The 19821-nt window shown below is 43.3% G+C and overlaps 1 non-coding gene across 1 annotated transcript; it reads right to left on the bottom strand.

Moving 5' to 3' along the window:
* Positions 1-7555: 7555 nt before the first annotated feature.
* Positions 7556-7662, bottom strand: LOC136234476 (small nucleolar RNA R71). Its single transcript, XR_010691358.1, has one exon. It is a non-coding gene; the product is annotated as a small nucleolar RNA R71 (small nucleolar RNA).
* Positions 7663-19821: the final 12159 nt, after the last annotated feature.

Below are 19821 nucleotides of genomic sequence, written 5' to 3'. Positions count from 1 at the left end.
CAAAAACAAAAATAAAGATGGAATTTAAAAAGGGACCTTGAAGGTCAGGTCCTACGCGTGGCGTACCCAGGGGGCGCACGTAGAGGGGCGCCCCGCGTGGCCATTCGTTTGAACTTATTAAAAAATCAGAAACTCGGCTATGCGGGGTGCACTGGTGCGTACGCTTCGCGTGAATTGTCAAAACAGGGTTAGAGACTCCGCGGAGTGGGGCATGATAGAAGTGTACGCCCCACGTAAGCACTTTGGATTAGCAAGGGATTTGTTTTTTTCGTTAATTTCTATTTAAAGGAAACAGGAAAAAGAGACAACGCATACGAAGAAAGGACAAACGGATATGATACATATAAACACAGGGTTTGAGGAATGCAAACCGAGGCTATGTTTAGAGTCGGAGTAGCTCGACTTTCTCGTGATGTGTGCATGCTTACGGTGTTTGGAGGAATGTGGCTTCACCGTGTTATGGAAGAGTGCCCCCGCAGTATATTTTCAGAAGGTGGCCGTTCACCCGGTGGGTTGCGTTGTCGGAACCTTAGATGTCGACCGCTCCGGATGAGTGGGCGTTAATAACGGTGTACGGTCCCGACCACCGAATTTTTAATTTTCCTGGGAACAGACGGAGGTGAGAATTATATAGGAGAACTTGGTCCCCCTTGTTGAACTCCCTGATTTGCACGTGCTTGTCGTGCCATTTCTTCGTACGTTCCTTGTAAATCTTGGCATTTTTGTACGAACCGAGACGAAGTTCATCAAGGGTATTGAGTTGGAGGAAACGGTGTTCCCCTGTGACCTGCACATCAAAATTTAAAAATTTCAGAGCTCAATAGGCCTTATGTTCCAATTCCACCGGTAAATGACACGATTTCCCAAAAACTAAACGATAACGAAACATCCCGATAGGTGTTTTAAACGCCATGCGGTAGGCCCAAAGAGCGTCATCGAGCTTTAGGCTCCAGTCTTTCCTAGAGGAACTAACCGTTTTTTCCAAGATACGTTTTAGTTCGCGGTTAGAAACCTCAACTTGCCCACTAGTTTGCGGATGGTAGGGCATGGAGACTCGGTGTGCAACCCCGTATTTATGTAAGAGTTGGTCGAATTGGCGATTGCAATTGGGAACCCCCGTCACTAATAATAGCTCGAGGGGTTCCAAACCGAGTAAAGATGTTTTTCTTTATAAATTTCCCTACCACCTTAGAGTCGTTTGAGGGTAAGGCAACGGCCTCCACCCATTTGGAGACATAGTCAACCGCCACGAGAATGTAGGCGTTGTTATGCGACTTAGGGAAAGGTCCCATGAAGTCTATCCCCCCAAACATCAAAAAGTTCGCAAACTAGGATCCCTTGTTGGAGCATTTCATGTTTACGGGAGATGTTCCCGCTCCGTTGACAAACGTCACATGATTTGACGAAGTCTTGGGCATCCTTGGACAAGGTAGGCCAATAAAAGCCACATTGTAAAACCTTTGCCATAGTCTGACTTGGGCCGAATTGGCCCCCCGACTCCTGGGTGTGGCACATGTGCAACACATGATTTACCTCTTCTTCCGGTATGCACCTACGAATGATATTATCAGCACAAGATTTAAACAAGTAGGGTTCTTCTCAAAAATAGTTCTTAGCGTCGTGAAAGAACTTCTTACGTTCCTCGTAAGTAAGGTGCGGGGGAAGAATATTACCAGCCTTGTAGTTCGCCATATCGACATACCAAGGTTAAAGTGTTATCGCATAGAGGGTTTCGTCAGGAAAGGTCTCATTGATCTCCACAACTTCCGGAGATGTGGCTTGCTCGCTTTGTAACCGGGAAAGATGGTCGGCCACGACATTCTCCACTCCTTTTTTATCCCTGATTTCGATGTCAAATTCTTATAGGAGTAGAATCCGCCGTATCAACCGTGCTTTGGCATCCTGCTTAGTCATTAGGTACTTGAGAGCTGCGTGGTCAGTGTACACGATAATTTTGGATAACATGAGATAAGATCTAAATTTATCGAAAGCAAAAACTACAGCAGGCATCTCTTTTTCCGTAATGGAATAGTTTTGTTGGGCTTCATTGAGCGTTTTGCTCGCATAAAAAATGGGGCGGAAAATTTTATCCACCCGTTGGCCCAAACAAGCACCTACAGCCAAATCACTCGCATCACACATAAGTTCAAAGGGGAGACTCCAATCGGGTTTCACCATGATGGGTGCATTAATTAGTTTTTCCTTTAGCGTGTTAAATGCAAGCAAACATTCGGAGGAAAAACTAAATTCTACATCTTTTAAGAGGAGTTGGGTCAAGGGGGTTGCTATTTTGGAGAAATCTTTAATGAATCGCCGATAGAACCCCGCATGACCTAAGAAACTCCGGATCCCTTTAACATTGATTGGAGGAGGCAATTTCTCAATTACCTCGATCTTGGCCGGATCGACCGCGATTCCCTCCCCGGACACCTTGTGTCCCAAAACGATACAATCTTGAACCATAAACTGACACTTTTCCCAACTAAGAGCTAGGTTAGTGTCCTCGCAACGTTGAAGGACTTTATCAAGATTGCTTAAACAAATTTCAAAGGACGACCCAAAAATAGAAAAATCGTCAATGAAGACTTCCATGAAATCCTCAATCATCTCGGAGAATATAGCCGTCATGCACCGTTGAAAGGTGGCGGGGCGTTACAAAGCCCAAACGACATCCGCCTACATGCAAATGTCCCATATGGACAAGTAAATGTCGTCTTTTCTTGATCCGAAGCATCAACGGGGATTTGCATATAGCCGGATAAGCCATCGAGGGTACAAAAGAATTTATGTCCCGCAATTCTTTCCAACATTTGGTCAATGAACAGCAAGGGAAAATGATCTTTTCGGGTGGCTTCATTAAGTTTCCTATAATCAATGCATACCGTAGTGCCCCCCTTTTTGGGAACGCATTGGACCGGACTAACCCATGGACTATCGGAGATAGGAAAGATTATACCTGCGTCGAGGAGTTTGATTACCTCGGCCTTCACTACCTCTTTCATGTTGGGGTTAAGTCGTCGTTGCGGTTGCACGGAGGGTTTGACTTTGTCCTCCATAAAGATGCGGTGTGTGCAAATGGTGGGGCTAATCCCTTTAATGTCGTGAATGGTCCATCCAAATGCGCCCTTGTGTTTTTGTAACACCGCAATCAATGCTTACTCCATTTCCTCTGTCAAAAGTGAAGATATAACAACGGGTAAGAAATTAGGAGGTTGCAAAAACACATATTTCAAATTAGGAGGCAAGGGTTTAAGTTCCAAAGTCGGAGGCTCTTCGAGAGATAACTTTGGTTTTGTTTTGCTATCCCGGTCCAAACCCTCGAACCGGCTCCTTGCCAACAGACATTGTTCTATCTCGGAGGAGTATTCAAACGGCTTGTTCAATGGCTCCTCATCCAAATGCTCATTACCATTTATATCCGAAGAGGTTCCCGCAGAGGACCTATCACAAAAATCCTCAACAAAAAGATCAATAGAGTCTACGGAATTCAAAAAGTTACAATCCTCCATGGTATGAGACGGGAATTTCATGGAGTTGTACACGTTAAACTCTACCTCTTCGTCTTGCAACCATAGGATGAGCTTACCTTCGTGGACATCAATGAGAGTCCTACCCGTTGCAAGAAATGGTCGTCCTAGGAGGATCGGTACCGAATCGTCTTCCGCCATGTCGAGCACCACAAAATCGGTGGGGAAAATGAACTTGTCCACTTTCACTAAGACATCCTCCACAACTCGTTTTGGCCGGGCAATGGATCGATCGGCCAATTGAAGCGTTATATTGGTAGGCTTTGGCTCTCCCAAGCTGAGCTTCCTAAAAACATACAAAGGCATTAGATTGATACTAGCACCTAAATCACATAAAGCTCTACTAAACTCAACATTACCAATCGTGCATGGGATAGAAAAACTTCCTAAGTCCTTGAGTTTAGGTGGGAGTTTATTCGTTATAATCGCGGAGGATTCCTCCGTAAGCGCTACCGTTTCATTATGTTCTAACTTCCTCTTTTTGGCGAGGATTTCCTTAAGAAACTTCGCATAGGTGGGCATTTGTTCCAATGCCTCCGCAAATGGGATGTTAATGTGAAGTTTCTTAAAGATTTCCAAAAACTTACCATATTGATGGTCCAATTTTTCCTTTTTAAGTCGTTGCGGAAAAGGAAGCTTTGGTACGTAAGCCCCAATTGGATCACACACATTCTTATTCTTATCCGAGGAAGCTATGGGTTTTGGATCCGAACCGGGGTTGCTTACCACTTCCGGTTTGTCACTTACCTTTGGAGCGGTCAGAGTCGCCTTTGGAACCGGTGGTTCCAAACCCTTACCACTACGGAGAGTTATTGCTTGTGCGGTCTCCCGGTTCTTGGGTCTCGGGTTTTGTTCGGTGTTAGTCGGGAGAAACTCATGTTGTCTCTCTTGTTGTTGGCGACTTAATTGGGCCACTTGATGTCCCAAATCCCTACAAAAAGCCTCATTGTCAGCAAGATGGGAAGATATCTCCTTGAGGAGATTAATTACCGTAGAGTCTTGCGCATTGCTAGGAGGTTGAGAACTTTGTCCTCCTTGGGCATTGGGGGATTGGCCCAAACCTTGCTCCCTGAACTCATTGTGGAATCCGGATGGGGGCTTCAACACCTTTTGACTGTTGCCGTAAGACAAATTCGGGTGTTGGTGTTGAGGCCTCCATCCGTTATTATTATTATTATTACGGTGGTGATAAGCATTCGAGTTATGAAAGGAGTTGTTATTAGAATTATACCTCGGTTGTCCCCCTACATAACTTACGCTCTCGGCATCGCCGACAAAAGGGCTTCCGGCTTGACAATCCTTACCATGGTGGTCACCACCGTAATGTGAGCACATCAGGACCTGTGCTGTATTCTGGAGGCTCAATTGCAACATTAAGGCGTCTAGCTTTTTATTCATCTCGATCATAGAGATCTTAGGAGCCTCGTCTTCTATGGCAAAAGTTTGATGTCACGAGGGTCCGACAAGCCGATCTTCTTGCCATTGGACACTTTTCCTAGCTAATTCGTGGATGAGCTCGTAAGCCTCACTTGCCGATTTTCGAAACAGATCCCCACCTGCGGCGGAATCAACGGTTGCACAATTAGTGGGAGTTAAACCATGGTAGAAGGTACTTACCAAATCATGCTTAGGGATGTCAAAGTGGGGGAAATTTCGGAGCAACTTCCGGAACCTAGCCCAAGCTGAATGGAGGGCCTCGCATTCAAGTTGCCTAAAGGACGTGATATCGTTCCTCAACTTAACCGTTTTGGAAGGCGGGAAGTAGTAAGAAAGGAACTCCTTCTCAAGCTCCTCCCATGATGTGATTGATCCCGCCTCCAACGAGTGCAACCACTCCAACGCTGGTTGATAGCTCCCATTTATATAGGGTTTTTAGGATTGTTTTAGTTCGTTTTTGCTTTATTTCCATTCAATTTCAGTATCATTTTGCTATCTTTCAGTCAAAATCAGTAATTTCCATTATTTATGGCATTTTCTGTATTTTCAGGTGTTTTGGGACTGTTTGAGCATTTTCGAACCAGACACGTGCCTTGTGGAGCACCTACGGACAATTCAGGGACCGTCGGAGCATATTTCGGAAGTCCAGGGACCAAAACAAAGGAAAAAACCCGGACTCAGCCCCAATTTAGTGCCTGTCTCGCCGAGACAGTGCATGTCTCGTCGAGACAGGCCCTCGTCTCATCGAGACACTGCCCGTCTCGACGAGACGAGGCGGGCCGATGGTTCCCAAAAAGGAACTATCGCGTGGTGTCTCGACGAGACGCCTAGTGTCTCGTCGAGACACCCTCTTGTCTCGTCGAGATACTTCTTGTCTCGACGAGACGAAAAGCTGGAAGCAATTTCCCAGCATTTCCTCACTCCTTAGGCGCGAATTTCAACCTGCAAATTGCCCAAACTACCCCTAACTAAGCCTGCACTATAAATAGAAAAGGATGTCATCTTTGTTAGGGTTCTTCCTTTTTCTTTTTTTTTTGTTCTTCTCTCTCTCTTTCCTTGTATTCAATTTTATTGTTTTACTTCCATTGTAATAGCTCTTAGCTTGGGGGAAGATTGATATAGGATAGTGGCTCTCCCGATTTGTAATCAGAATCAGACGAAATCGGGTTTTATATTCCTAATTTCTCACTCTGTCTCTTGCTTTTTGCTTATTTGAATTAATGATGATTCAGGCTTATAATGCGTGTTATAGTTGCTTGTTTAATTTAACTATGAACTAATCCCCATCCAATCTGGGATGGGGATGAATTGATTGCGTAACCATGTATGATTAGGGATTTAGTTTACTGGATTGTTTCCAATTGATTAGATTATGTGAGCTTAATGTCTAGATTTGTCAGAGATAGGATGATTGCTAGAATGAGATTCGATGATGATAAACTAGCCTGATATAGCAGAACCTAATGCCTTGAGTCTGACAAATTTAGGATTGCAGATAGGTAGATACCTGACCAAGGAATTACCTAATCCGAATTAGCATAATCTGACCTCGCTAGAGACCACTAGGAGTGCGGGCTAGTGGCTGGGCTACGGCTTTAGCCTTAATCACCACAGACCCTAATGCTTTGCATGTCCTAGGTTATATGCCTAATCAAGCCGTCAACCAAATGCATGCGAATAGACTACAGGAGACTGACAATCTCCACGTGGTTAATTAGGTGGTTACCGTCAATTATCATTATGATATGAAACTAAATCCCAGTAAATCATACATGGGATCCAATTAAGGGAATCCCCATCTTAGATTATGTCATCAATTAATTCGAATTCTTCCCTGTCAAACGTTTTTATCTTTTATTTTAGAAATTAGCCTCTTTAATCACTCTACCACATATTTACCCTTCCGAACAATTGTGTTCCTACCTTGGGCCGACTAGTTGGGATAAATAGTCCTTGTGGTTCGATCCTGTGCTTAGCACTGTATTACTTACTGCGATAGGATACACTTGTCCTGTTAACCGCTATATATTTTACGAGCATCAAGTTTTTGGCGCCGTTGTCGGGGACTATTTTTGTTTATAACTAGTTTACTTTTGGTGATAGGTTTATATAATTGTTTGGAATTCCAAGAACCGAGGTTCTGGGAATTACTAATCATTGCATTTTGATTCTTAAGCTGATATTGTTCTTGCAGGACGTAAAAGGGTGACACAATGGCCGAAGATCCGTCGGTCATGGAGCTGTTGAGGGCAAAGCGGCCTATAAGCACCTCTGGCATTCTCGATCCGACAATAACAGCAATGTCATTTGAAATCAGACCAACAATGATTCAGATGATCCAGAACTCGGGACAGTTCGGTAGGGATTACTACGAAGATCCTAACTCACATCTCGACAAATTCATGGAATACTGCAGCACTTTCAAGTGTGAAGACGTCGCATCTGAACAGATCTTCCAGAAGCTGTTTAGATTTTCTTTGAAAGAAGAAGCTGCAGAATGGCTACAATCCATTAAGCCAGGGTCTCTCACTGACTGGGACACTACAGTATCAGCGTTTCTAGCAAAGTACTTCCCTCCGTCAAAGACTGCACAATTCAGAAGCGACATCACCTCGTTTAGGTAGTCCGACAGTGAGAACTTGCATCTAGCCTGGGAGAGGTTCCAGAAGTTGTTAAGACGGTGCCCCCACCATGGTTACCAGCGGTACCAGCTTGTTGACATATTCTACTCAGGAATATCTCCTGTCAGCCGTGCCTTTCTGGATGCAGCAGCGGGAGGAAATCTATTCAACAAGACTGCAGTTCAAGCATACAATCTGATGAAAGAATTAGCTGAACGAAGCGCATGTTGGCAAGTTGAGAAGCCGGCTCCAAGAAGAGGCACAACAGCCAAAGAGTTCCCTGGAATATTTTCGGAATCAAATCATCAGATAGTAGCGCTTACAGAAAAAGTAGATCTACTGGAAACTCACCTGAAATCATCGGAACCAGTAGCAAGCTGTGAGGTGTGCAGCGGAGGGCACAAGAACGTGGAGTGCCCGATTGTACTTGAACAGATCCATTATCTAAAACAATATGGGTCAAATGGCACGCATTGGCAGCAGGACAGACATCGAGGATCAGGTTCTGAGACTGAATGGGAAAGAAGTATAGATGTCCTGAGAGAGAGCCTGAGTGCCATAGAAGGAAGATCGGCACACAATGAAGCTTTCTGCCAAAGGCTTCAAACACAGGTCAGTAAATTGGTAGAAGAGGAAGCACGAGCAATCACGCTTAGGAGCGGAACACAGGTAAGCGCACCAGCCTTTGTGCCTCAGCAAGACAAGGCAGACCCCATTCCTGGTAATATCTCTACCCCATCTGCTCCACAGGTAAGTGTTTCTGATCCAACTCCGATTACTGAAACTGATGTACCACCAACACAGGTTACCTTGCCTTATCCTACTTCTAGGAGAGCTAAGTTAGACAAGGATTATTCCAAAATGTTAAATGTGTTTAAGAAAATCGAGATTAACCTCCCGTTTCTTGAACTTCTTGAGAATATGCCTGTGTATGGAAAATTTTTAAAAGAGCTGATCTCTAAAAAGAGAAAACTAGGAGATCATGAGACTGTAATGCTAAGCCAGGAATGTTCTGCCATGCTAACAAATCCGTTACCTAAAAAATCTAAAGATCCTGGTAGTTTTAGCATTCCATGTACAATAGGCAAGGTTCATTTTAAACGTGCTTTATGTGATCTTGGTGCAAGCATAAATCTTATGCCGTTGTCTGTTTACAGGAAATTAGGAATGGGAGACCCAAAGCCCACGTCAGTCACAATTCAGTTGGCTGACAGGTCTATAAGGCCACTTTCACTTGCCCTTTTGGGACATTTGCATATATACGGATGCCCTTCGGGTTATGCAATGCACCTGCTACGTTTCAGAGGTGTATGACAGCTATATTTTCTGATATGATAGAAAAATTCATGGAGGTCTTTATGGATGAATTTTCTGTTTTTGGTACCACTTTTGATAGCTGTTTGCATAACTTGGGATTAATGCTGCAAAGATGTGAGGAAACTGACCTAGTCCTAAACTGGGAAAAGTGTCAGTTTATGGTCACTGAGTGTATAGTTTTAGGGCATAAGGTATCACGAAAAGGGATTGAGGTAGACCCTGCTAAAGTTGAGGTCATTGAAAAACTACCTCCCCCTTCCAATGTCAAAGCAGTTAGGAGTTTTTTAGGCCACGCTGGTTTTTATAGGCGCTTTATTAAGGATTTTTCTAAAATTGCCAGGCCTATGATCCAATTGTTGCTGAAGGATGCCAATTTTGTTTTCACACCTGAATGTCTTGAATCTTTTAACACTTTAAAAGAAAAATTGATTAAAGCTCCCATAATGGTTAGTCCCAACTGGGATTTACCATTCGAGCTAATGTGTGATGCCAGTGACACAGCTGTAGGTGCATGCATAGGTCAGAAAGTGGATAAAATTTGCCGACCGATTTCATATGCTAGTAAAACTCTGAATGACGCTCAATTAAATTATACCACCACAGAAAAAGAGTTATTAGCTGTGATTTTTGCACTTGACAAGTTTCGTTCATATTTGGTGCTTTCAAAAGTTATTGTTTACACTGACCATGCTGCATTGAGGTATTTGTTTTCAAAACAGGATGCCAAACCTAGACTCCTTAGGTGGATTCTATTACTGCAGGAGTTTGATCTGGAGATACGAGATAAGAAAGGAGTTGAAAATGTGGTTGCTGATCATCTTTCTAGATTGGAACAAGAGGAGGTGGATACAGACACCGATGCAGACATCCAGGAGTCATTTCCCGACGAGCACTTACTGTCAATTAGACATGTCCCTTGGTTTGCCAATTTTGCTAATTTCCTTGCAGGAAAGCTAATCCCTCCAGACCTCTCTTACCAGTAGAGGAGGAAGTTCCTACACGACGCAAAGCAGTACCTCTGGGATGATCCCTACCTATTCAAGGTTTGTGGCGACAACATCATCCGTCGGTGCATTCCTGAGGAGGAGGTAGCTTCCGTCCTTGCATTCTGTCATTCTAAATATGTAGGTGGCCACCATGGCGTGGACAAAACTACAGCTAAGGTACTCCAGAGTGGGTTCTATTGGCCCACAATCTTCCATGACGCTTTTAATTTTGTTAAAAACTGTGATAAGTGTCAACGAACTGGTAACGTTTCACAGAGACATGCCATGCCTATGAAACCAATTTTAGTCTGTGAAATCTTTAATGTTTGGGGGATAGACTTTATGGGACCTTTCCCGAAGTCGTTCAATAACGAGTACATCCTTGTAGCCGTGGACTACGTTTCTAAATGGGTGGAGGCTGTAGCCCTGCCTAGTAATGATGTGCGGGCTGTCATCCGATTCTTGCAAAAGAATATCTTCACACGGTTTGGCACCCCCCGCACCATTATTAGCGACGGCGGGTCTCATTTTTGTAACCAAGCTTTTAAACAGGTCCTGCATAAATACGGGGTCACTCATAAAGTGGCTACCCCGTATCATCCCCAGACCAGTGGTCAAGTTGAAGTGTCAAATAGAGAGATCAAAACCATTCTTGAAAAAACAGTAAATTCCTCTAGGCATAATTGGTCACTCAAATTAGATGATGCCTTGTGGGCATATAGGACAGCGTTCAAAACACCAATTGGCATGTCCCCATTCAGGCTAGTTTACGGTAAGGCATGTCATCTCCCTGTAGAACTCGAACATAAAGCCTACTGAGCTACCCGTTTTCTAAACTTTGATACACGAGTTGTAGGTGAGAAACGGTTATTGCAGCTTGATGCCCTGGAAGAATTTAGGCTCAGTGCTTATGAGAATTCACGGATCTACAAGGAGAGGACGAAAAGATGGCATGACAAGAGAATAATCAAACGCCACTTTGAGGTAGGGGATAAGGTTTTACTGTACAACTCCAGGCAGCGATTATTCCCTGGTAAGCTGAAGTCGAGGTGGTATGGACCGTTTGAGGTCACCCAGTTATTCTCCTCCGGAGCAGTCGAGATCACAGACGGCCACAATGCCCCTTTCAAGGTCAACGGGCAGCGTCTGAAAATTTATGAAGATAACTTGGGCGTAGTGGAAACACTGCGTTACATAGAGGCCCCCTGAGGGAGTTTTTCCTATCCTATCTCTTTCCTTTCACTTACTGTTCAATTTCATAAATATGCATCTTGTGGATTTAAATGCATGATTTAGTGTGGGGGAGGAGGCAATAGGATAGGACATTTTGTACATGTACCAATTGCATGTTTTATGCCACTATTTGTATTTGTGTTTTGTGGCATGTTTAGCTTTTGCTTTCAATATTTCGCTTTCAGTAGTTAGAAATAAAAAGAATCTTAGGCAGTTGATTTTTGATGCATCTAGCAATCCTGACATTACAGTTGAAATTGTGCTTTGAAAGTCTGAAAGCTCAGTTGAAACCGATGCATGCAAAAACTTGTGAACAACATTTGAGTCTCCAAAGAGTGTTATTTAACTAAGATTGACATGGAACGTTTCGTTAGGTGAGGCTAGGATTGTTGCAAATAACCCCTAAATTGTGAGCTAGAGCCTAAACGTCAATATTTTAGACTCATTTTTAGGAACAATTGATCTCTTAGGTGTGGGATTACAGTTATTGTCATTATGCTCATAGGAATTGCATCCAATACTGGTTGAATATTGTGTTATAATCGAACTTGAAATGATTAGGCAACCTAGGTTTAGCCCTTTGTGAACTTAGCCTATTCTTTGATAAGCCAAAATCCCTTACCAATTCCACTAGATAAGCCCCTTTGAGCCTTATTTACCCTTTTCTTTGATCAACCTTGTTACAAGCCCTTAGCCTTCCTAAATACCCTTTCTCACCCAAGTTAATTGACTCAATTTAGGTTAGAAAATCCTTAGGCACACATCCTTCAAATTCCCATTAGCTACCATTGAAAGGTTGTAATTCTAAATAGAAGAAGTAACCAATTCAAATTGACCCTTTGTCCCCTCTATCTCCAAAGAAAAGAAAAGAAATATATATGGTTCAAAATTTGAACCGAATATATTACAGAGGAAATGATAAAAGGCATTCTTTAATTACTTCCCAAACTGAAATGAATCAACCTTGAGCTTCTATCTCGCATATAGTGGGAAAAGTGCCAATTTTTGCAAGAATATTCCAGCTAGTTGAGTCGTTAACTTTTTGCCTAAATTCCCTTTTTCCTACCCCCAAACCTTAGCCTATGTTACAACCCTTTGAAGACCTATAATCTTGTTTGATTGTGATGCGTAATTTCGACTGGATGGATGATGCAATTCCAACGTGACCATTTTGTGCAGTAGACTGTAGAGCGTTTGCCAAATTCATATTTCACCCAAACACTTGAGTGCAAGAGCGACCACCTGTGAGCTAGCAATCATAGTCCTCGCCTTTTCGTTTTCGCAAAGTGTTGGTTGATAAAACTAATTAATCAGTTTTGGAGATTTATCTGAGGTTCACTTTGTTTTTAATTGTAACTTGAGTAGTCTGAGACTGTATAGATGATAAAAGTGCAGTGGATCTTTGTCTGTGTACGGGAGCTATTTGTTGAGTTTTCATTGCCTTTGATTCTTTCTTGCTTGCGGACAAGCAAGATTCAAGTGTGGGGAGGTTGATAGCTCCCATTTATATAGGGTTTTTAGGATTGTTTTAGTTCGTTTTTGCTTTATTTCCATTCAATTTCAGTATCATTTTGCTATCTTTCAGTCAAAATCAGTAATTTCCATTATTTATGGCATTTTCTGTATTTTCAGGTGTTTTGGGACTGTTTGAGCATTTTCGAACCAGACCCGTGCCTTGTGGAGCACCTCCGGACAATTCAGGGACCGTCGGAGCATATTTCGGAAGTCCAGGGACCAAAACAAAGGAAAAAACCAGATTCAGCCCCAATTTAGTGCCTGTCTCGCCGAGACAGTGCATGTCTCGTCGAGACAGGCCCTCGTCTCGTCGAGACACTACCCGTCTCGACGAGACGAGGCGGGCCGATGGTTCCCAAAAAGGAACTATCGCGTGGTGTCTCGACGAGACGCCTAGTGTCTCGTCGAGACACCCTCTTGTCTCGTCGAGATACTTCTTATCTCGACGAGACGAAACGCTGGGAGCAATTTCCCAGCGTTTCCTCACTCCTTAGGCGCGAATTTCAACCTGCAAATTGCCCAAACTACCCCTAACTAAGCTTGCACTATAAATAGAAAAGGATGTCATCTTTGTTAGGGTTCTTCCTTTTTCTTTTTTTTTGTTCTTCTCTCTCTTTCCTTGTATTCAATTTTATTGTTTTACTTCCATTGTAACAGCTCTTAGCTTGGGGGAAGATTGATATAGGATAGTGGCTCTCCCGATTTGTAATCAGAATCAGACGAAATCGGGTTTTATATTCCTAATTCCTCACTCTGTCTCTTGCTTTTTGCTTATTTGAATTAATGGTGATTCAGGCTTATAATGCGTGTTATAGTTGCTTGTTTAATTTAACTATGAACTAATCCCCATCCAATCTGGGATGGGGATGAATTGATTGCGTAACCATGTATGATTAGGGATTTAGTTTACTGGACTGTTTCCAATTGATTAGATTATGTGAGCTTAATTTCTAGATTTGTCAGAGATAGGATGATTGCTAGAATGAGATTCGATGATGATCAACTAGCCTGACATAGCAGAACCTAATGCCTTGAGTCTGACAAATTTAGGATTGCAGATAGGTAAGATACCTGACCAAGGAATTACCTAATCCGAATTAGCATAATCTGACCTCGCTAGAGACCACTAGGAGTGCGGGCTAGTGGCTGGGCTACGGCTTTAGCCTTAATCACCACAGACCCTAATGCTTTGCATGTCCTAGGTTATATGCCTAATCAAGCCGTCAACCAAATGCATGCGAATAGACTACAGGAGACTGACAATCTCCACGTGGTTAATTAGGTGGTTACCATCAATTATCATTATGATATGAAACTAAATCCCAGTAAATCATACATGGGATCCAATTAAGGGAATCCCCATCTTAGATTGTGTCATCAATTAATTCGAATTCTTCCCTGTCAAACGATTTTATCTTTTATTTTAGAAATTAGCCTCTTTAATCACTCTACCACATATTTACCCTTCCGAACAATTGTGTTCCTACCTTGGGCCGACTAGTTGGGATAAATAGTCCTTGTGGTTCGATCCTGTGCTTTGCACTGTATTACTTGCTGCGATAGGATACACTTGTCCTGTTAACCGCTATATATTTTACGAGCATCACTTGTCCTGTCAAAGAGAAAGGAAACAACTTTAGTTGGATGGCCTCAACCGGAACACCGTTTTGCCGAGAAGTTTCGGCACACATAAGAAATTTATCAAGGTGTTCGTTAGGGTTTTCATGGGGTTCCTCTCCGAATTGACCAAGTTGTTGGATTAGTTGGATCATGTTAGTCTTTATTTCATATGTGTTGGCCGGAATGGTGGGGGCAACGATTCCGTTGCGGTTTTGAGGGCGATGCGGAGCAATAATCTCCATCATTGAGCGCATGTTATTGCCTCCACCATTGCGATTGTTATTCACGGGTTGCACCGGCGGCCTTTGGTTGACCTCGGGTTGGTTAGCTTCATTGTTGAGGTTTTCCATTTTCTCTCTCCGAATCTTACAAAGAGTACGTTTAATTTCAAGATCAATAGGAACGAGAGTATCACTCCGAGATCGGGTGTGCATAAAATAAATAAATGGAAAGAATTATAAACAAGAAAGAATATTGTTAGTAAAAAGTATATATGAACAATTTATACAAAGATAATGCCTAGACTAACAATAAAACGTTTTTGTCTAATATTGGAAGAAATTATAAATCCCCGGCAACGGCGCCAAAAACTTGATGCGCGTGGCGCCTAGGTAGAGCTTACGAAATATATATTATGATAAGTGTGTTACGACTATGGATGTGTGATGTGCGTGGCGCCTAGGTAAAGCTTACGAAATATATATTATGATAAGTGTGTTACGACTATGGATGTCATCTTCCTAAATGCTCTATCTCTACTAGACGCTACTACTTAGGGGCAAGTGTACCTCGTCGTATCAAGTAATAATCCGATTAAGACCGGGTATCGAATCCACAGGATTTATAACTACAAGTATTAAACGACTCGGTTTTATACGTTATCTAAGCGGTGAATACTTTGAGTTGATTCGGGGAACAACTACAAACTACTCCTAACTACGGGTGAGACAAATTTATATAACAAAAACTCTACGAAATGATACGGATGGTGATAAGTTATAAATATGATATACAATGACTCCCAATATATATACGGTTAATGATTTACTCTTACAATGACGACTACGTGTAGTGTGACCGACCCGTGAAGTGCTTAGACTATGTGGTTCCTAGTCAAGGCGTGTCTAATGCTTGGGATCATAAATTAGGGCCCGTAAGTTCCGTGGTTTGTCAATTCCTACAGTTTTCGCAGCGTCACTTCTGGTAAGGCAACACCTATATGAATCCCTAAAGATAGCCCGAATGGTGTCAGAAATTGCGTGCTCCTACACAATAATCAATTACGAGTATCAAAACAAGTAACAAACATCAACACATATATAGAAAAAGAGATTATGAATCATAAATTATAAATATGGAGAATGTAAATATGGAATACAACCAAGCCTAGTACATAGGAAGAGTACAAGCTAATTAGCAAGTGAAAAGGGAAGAATCCACCCTCGGAACTAGCTAACCGAACTCAAGGCCATCTCTCGAGCTTGGTGAGCGGGAATGGAGCGGAACTTTGACGGAATGCCGGAATCAACGAACAAGCTCTCAAGGTGATAGAGTTTTGCTAAAATAAAATCTAAAACTAAGTAGCAAGAGCTTAATTTATACAAAGAGTTGTATGTCAAAAGCTTCCTAAATGAGTGCTAGTCACTCCTATTTATACACATCAAGCTAGGGGTAGAATTGTAATTTCACAAGATACAAGCATGGAGGAACATGATTTTCTACAGATTACCCATGACACGCCTCGCGTATGGTGGAGTACGCCCCGTGTATTTGCCCATTCCGTCAGAAATCTCCTGCATGTGGACCAAATCCAGATCTTGTTGTCTCAACCACGCCCCGCGTAGACTGGGGTGCGCCTCGCGTGGTTGAGTTTCTGAGATTTTATTGCTCGAATTGGGTCTTTTACGCCACGCGTAGCTAAAGCACGCCTCGCGTAAGTAAGTCTCTAGTTTTTTGGACTGAAGAACTTCCCATACACGCCCCGCGTGTATGGTTGTACGCCCCGCGTATTGTCAGTTGATTGAGAAGATCTTGCAGTCTAACATTCATGATTGAGACATTATTGCTTATCATTGCTCATACGCCCCGCGTGGAAGGTATGACGTCTCGCGCGGCAGTGGGTAAGTTCCACGTGGTGCCTGCGGATTGAGCAATTATTTCTGACAATGTGTTCCACGCCCCGCGTGGAAGGTGATATGCCCCGCGTATATTGGAGGATTTTTGCTCCTTGCTCGTACCTGAAATACAATTCTCGAGAGCCGAGTTAGCTTGACGTTTTATTCTCTAAATTAATCAAAAATAAGGAAAATTAACCGAAAGTACGGAATTTATTTTTATTTCGTTATTTTATTAAAACATTCTATTTTTGCAATTAAACTTTTTTATTTCATCTAAAATTAAACCGTAAATCACGTTAAAAGATAGGGACAAAATGCCCCTATTAAACCTCCTCGGACTTTAAAGTTTTACTTGTCCTCAAGTAAAAGAAATCGAAAGACAAGGGATTGAGATTATTACGAAACAAATCGTCGGTTGGTTTTACCAAGTGCGTGATTCTAAAGCTAAAGTTCTACGCAAAGTTTTCGGCAAGTACCTACGCAAACAAATGAGTGACCAAAACTTGTTTGAAACCTCCATGATCAAATTTAATAGGCAATATTAACAGGGGTCGATTATCTTTTGAGAACCCGATAGCACCTCACCAAGGGATTTCACTCTTACGCTCAAATTTTAGTGGGTCGGTGTTTTTGCACTTTCCTTTGCACTTACTCGAAGTCACTTTGAGTTTGCATTTTCATCCGGTTTTTTCCTCCTATGTTATGGTCTAGGCAATATTAAAAATGAACCCGGAGGGGGGTTGTAATGTGGGTGGCTTTTTAGTGGTTAGTTTTTGGAAACTTGAGTTCAAACACCATTTTGATGATCACACCGTGTTTTTATTTTGGCCTTAGCGAGTTCGTAAAATATAACTCGAAATTGCTCAGGTGGAGCTTGAGAATTCCTTTTGCTCTTTATTGTGTTTTTTTCTATTTCTTTTTGTTTTGAGAGCGGCACAAAAACGATTTCGAAAGCTTATGGTGCTTACTTATCAAGGCCGTAGCTTGTTTCGGTAGTTTTGGTGCGATTTGATTTTGTTGGTATTTAAACAAGAGGAAAAAGGGTTAAATGTTAAAAGGGTATTAACAAAAAAGTCGGTTAATAGGCTCGAGGGGGTTTCCTAGAGGTTAATGAAAACGAGAAAAATAACGGAACTTTTAATTAATTTCCGAGGGGGGTAGTGTGTCGGAAAAATTTAAGAATCAATAAATTAGTTTAATTATTTTGTTGTTTATTTGATTTTTATTTTTGTTTTTGTTAGTGCAAAACAAACGGTGAGTGCGGGGTTGCACGGCACTCCGCGTTATTAAAATGACGTCTATTCCAAGGACGTCGCAAAAGAAGAGAAAAACAAAAACAAAAATAAAGATGAAATTTAAAAAGGGACCCTTTAGGTCAGGTCCTACGCGTGGCGTGCCCAGGGGGGCGCCTCGCGTAGGAGGTGCGTTTTTTGTTTATTTTGGCCACAAACTCAGATACGCGGGGTGCACTAAGAGGGGCGCCCCGCGTGTTCCGAGCTCTGGGCCAGTTATACAGGTAAAACGGTGGGGCACGCGGGGCGTAAAATGGGGTACGTCCCGCGTGAAGATTATTTATTGGTGCATAAACAGAGAAAAATGAACACGAAAAGAGGAAATAAACAAAACGAAACACAAGGGAAAATCATAAGAGAGACATAGATATATTAAAATAAAAAGAAAGTACAATAAAAACAACAAAAGAAACACACAAACAAAACGAACTAAAAACATAAAACATGAAAGGGAAAAACATAAAACAAATAAGAAAACATAAAACAAACGAAAGTAAACTAGGGTGGAGGCGAAGGAGGATTGTCGTGGATGTTGAAGTATGAGGAGAAGGTGTTGGTGAGGGCGTCGAAGCAAGCATCGAGATGGGCTCGATCCTCACGTCGTTGGGCCTCAATGGAGTTGAAGCGGGTGATGTAGGTGGAATGGTCCATGAGGCGATTAGCCTCAAGGGTGTCAAAATGGGTGTTGAGGTTGGCGAATTGGGAGTCGAAGTGGGCGCGATCGGCACGTTGGTGGCCCTCCAAGGCGTCCAACCGAGCATAAATGGAGTTCTTGGGTGGTGGGCTGAAGTTTAGGCCCATGTCCGAGTCCGATCCCTCGTCCTCTTGGGGTTGGCCTGCCCCCGAACTCTCACCCGGGCCGGAGGTAGGGCGCTTGAGTGATTTGAAGGCATTTTTGTCCAAGGGCCGCGGCTCCAAGCTCGGAAGGCGGTCAAGGGCAGCTTCGCCAAGAGTTGAGGTGGCGAAGATGGTGATGAGATGGCCCAACCCGAGTTTGCCACGTTTTTGGGTGGGCATGTGGTGGAGTTGGATGGCCACGAGGTAGGAAAGGTCGTAGGTAAGGCCGTTTGCACAACAATAGAGGGCCAAAAGCTTATGCTTATTGACCTTGGTGGACTCGGACTTCCCCGAGAAGTAGAAGGAGATGAAGCGGTGGAGAAGTTGGAGGATTCGATCGCGGATGCAGGCCGGGCGGAGGTTGGAGACATCATAATCATCGGACCCGGTGATGGAGGTCCAAAAATCATGAGGGGAGAAACCCTCGGGCCAATGTACTATGCCCTCCTCCGCTTGATGTGTGAAATGGTTGCGGAGCCATTGTGTGTCAATGGAGAAAGGGTGGTTGTGAAGGCGGAAGTTGAAGAGGGCGGCTCCGGGAACCCCGTTAGACTCGAGGGTGGTGTAGAACTCTACGACCAATGATGAATAAACGTGGTGGCGTGCCCGATAGTGATCGAGCCAATTTAGAGCGCGGAGGCGGTCCTCGAAAGCACCTCCAATGCTATAGCGGTCGAGAGTGCTACGGTTGATATACGGGAGTTCCATTATGTGGGCAGCGGAGAGTGTTTTGTAGGATTGGGCTTCTTCTTCGGTGAGAAGATGGAAAGGAGCCCGGTATTGGCGGGTGAGTGGTGGTGTTTCTTCTCGTTCGGGGGGTGGTGGTGATTGGCGTGGTTGGGAACGAAAAGTACGGGCCCGAGTGGACTACGGGGGGCGCATGTCGGCGACATGCTTGCATCTTGCCATGGTGTTAGTGAGGGATTGGGAAAGAATGTAGGAAGAGTGTGGGGAGTAAGGGTGAGTTGTGAGGGAGAAGAAGGAACAAAGGGAGAAGTATATATAGGGGAGGAGTGGAATTCCAAGGGATTCTCGGAATTCCAGGAGGGGTACGCGGGGCGTGAAGGGGCCACGCCACGCGTATCCCACCTCCTGGTCTTTATTTGACACGAAAATGGCACGGCACGCGGGGCGTGCGGGAAAGCACACCTCGCGTATCGCACCTCCTGGCCCTAAATTGGTGGGAGAAGGGCGAGGACGCGGGGCGTATATGGGGGTACGCCCCCGCATGGAAAAAAGGATAAACTGAATTTTCGTGGTTTTTTATTATTATTTAATGTTTTTATGGTTTTTTATTACTTTTTAATGTTTTTATGGTT

The sequence above is a fragment of the Euphorbia lathyris genome, chromosome 6, assembly GCF_963576675.1.
Source record: "Euphorbia lathyris chromosome 6, ddEupLath1.1, whole genome shotgun sequence".
In the NCBI taxonomy this organism is placed as follows: domain Eukaryota; kingdom Viridiplantae; phylum Streptophyta; class Magnoliopsida; order Malpighiales; family Euphorbiaceae; genus Euphorbia; species Euphorbia lathyris.
Note: the sequence above shows the minus strand (reverse complement) of the source record. Positions and strands in the feature narration are given on the sequence as shown.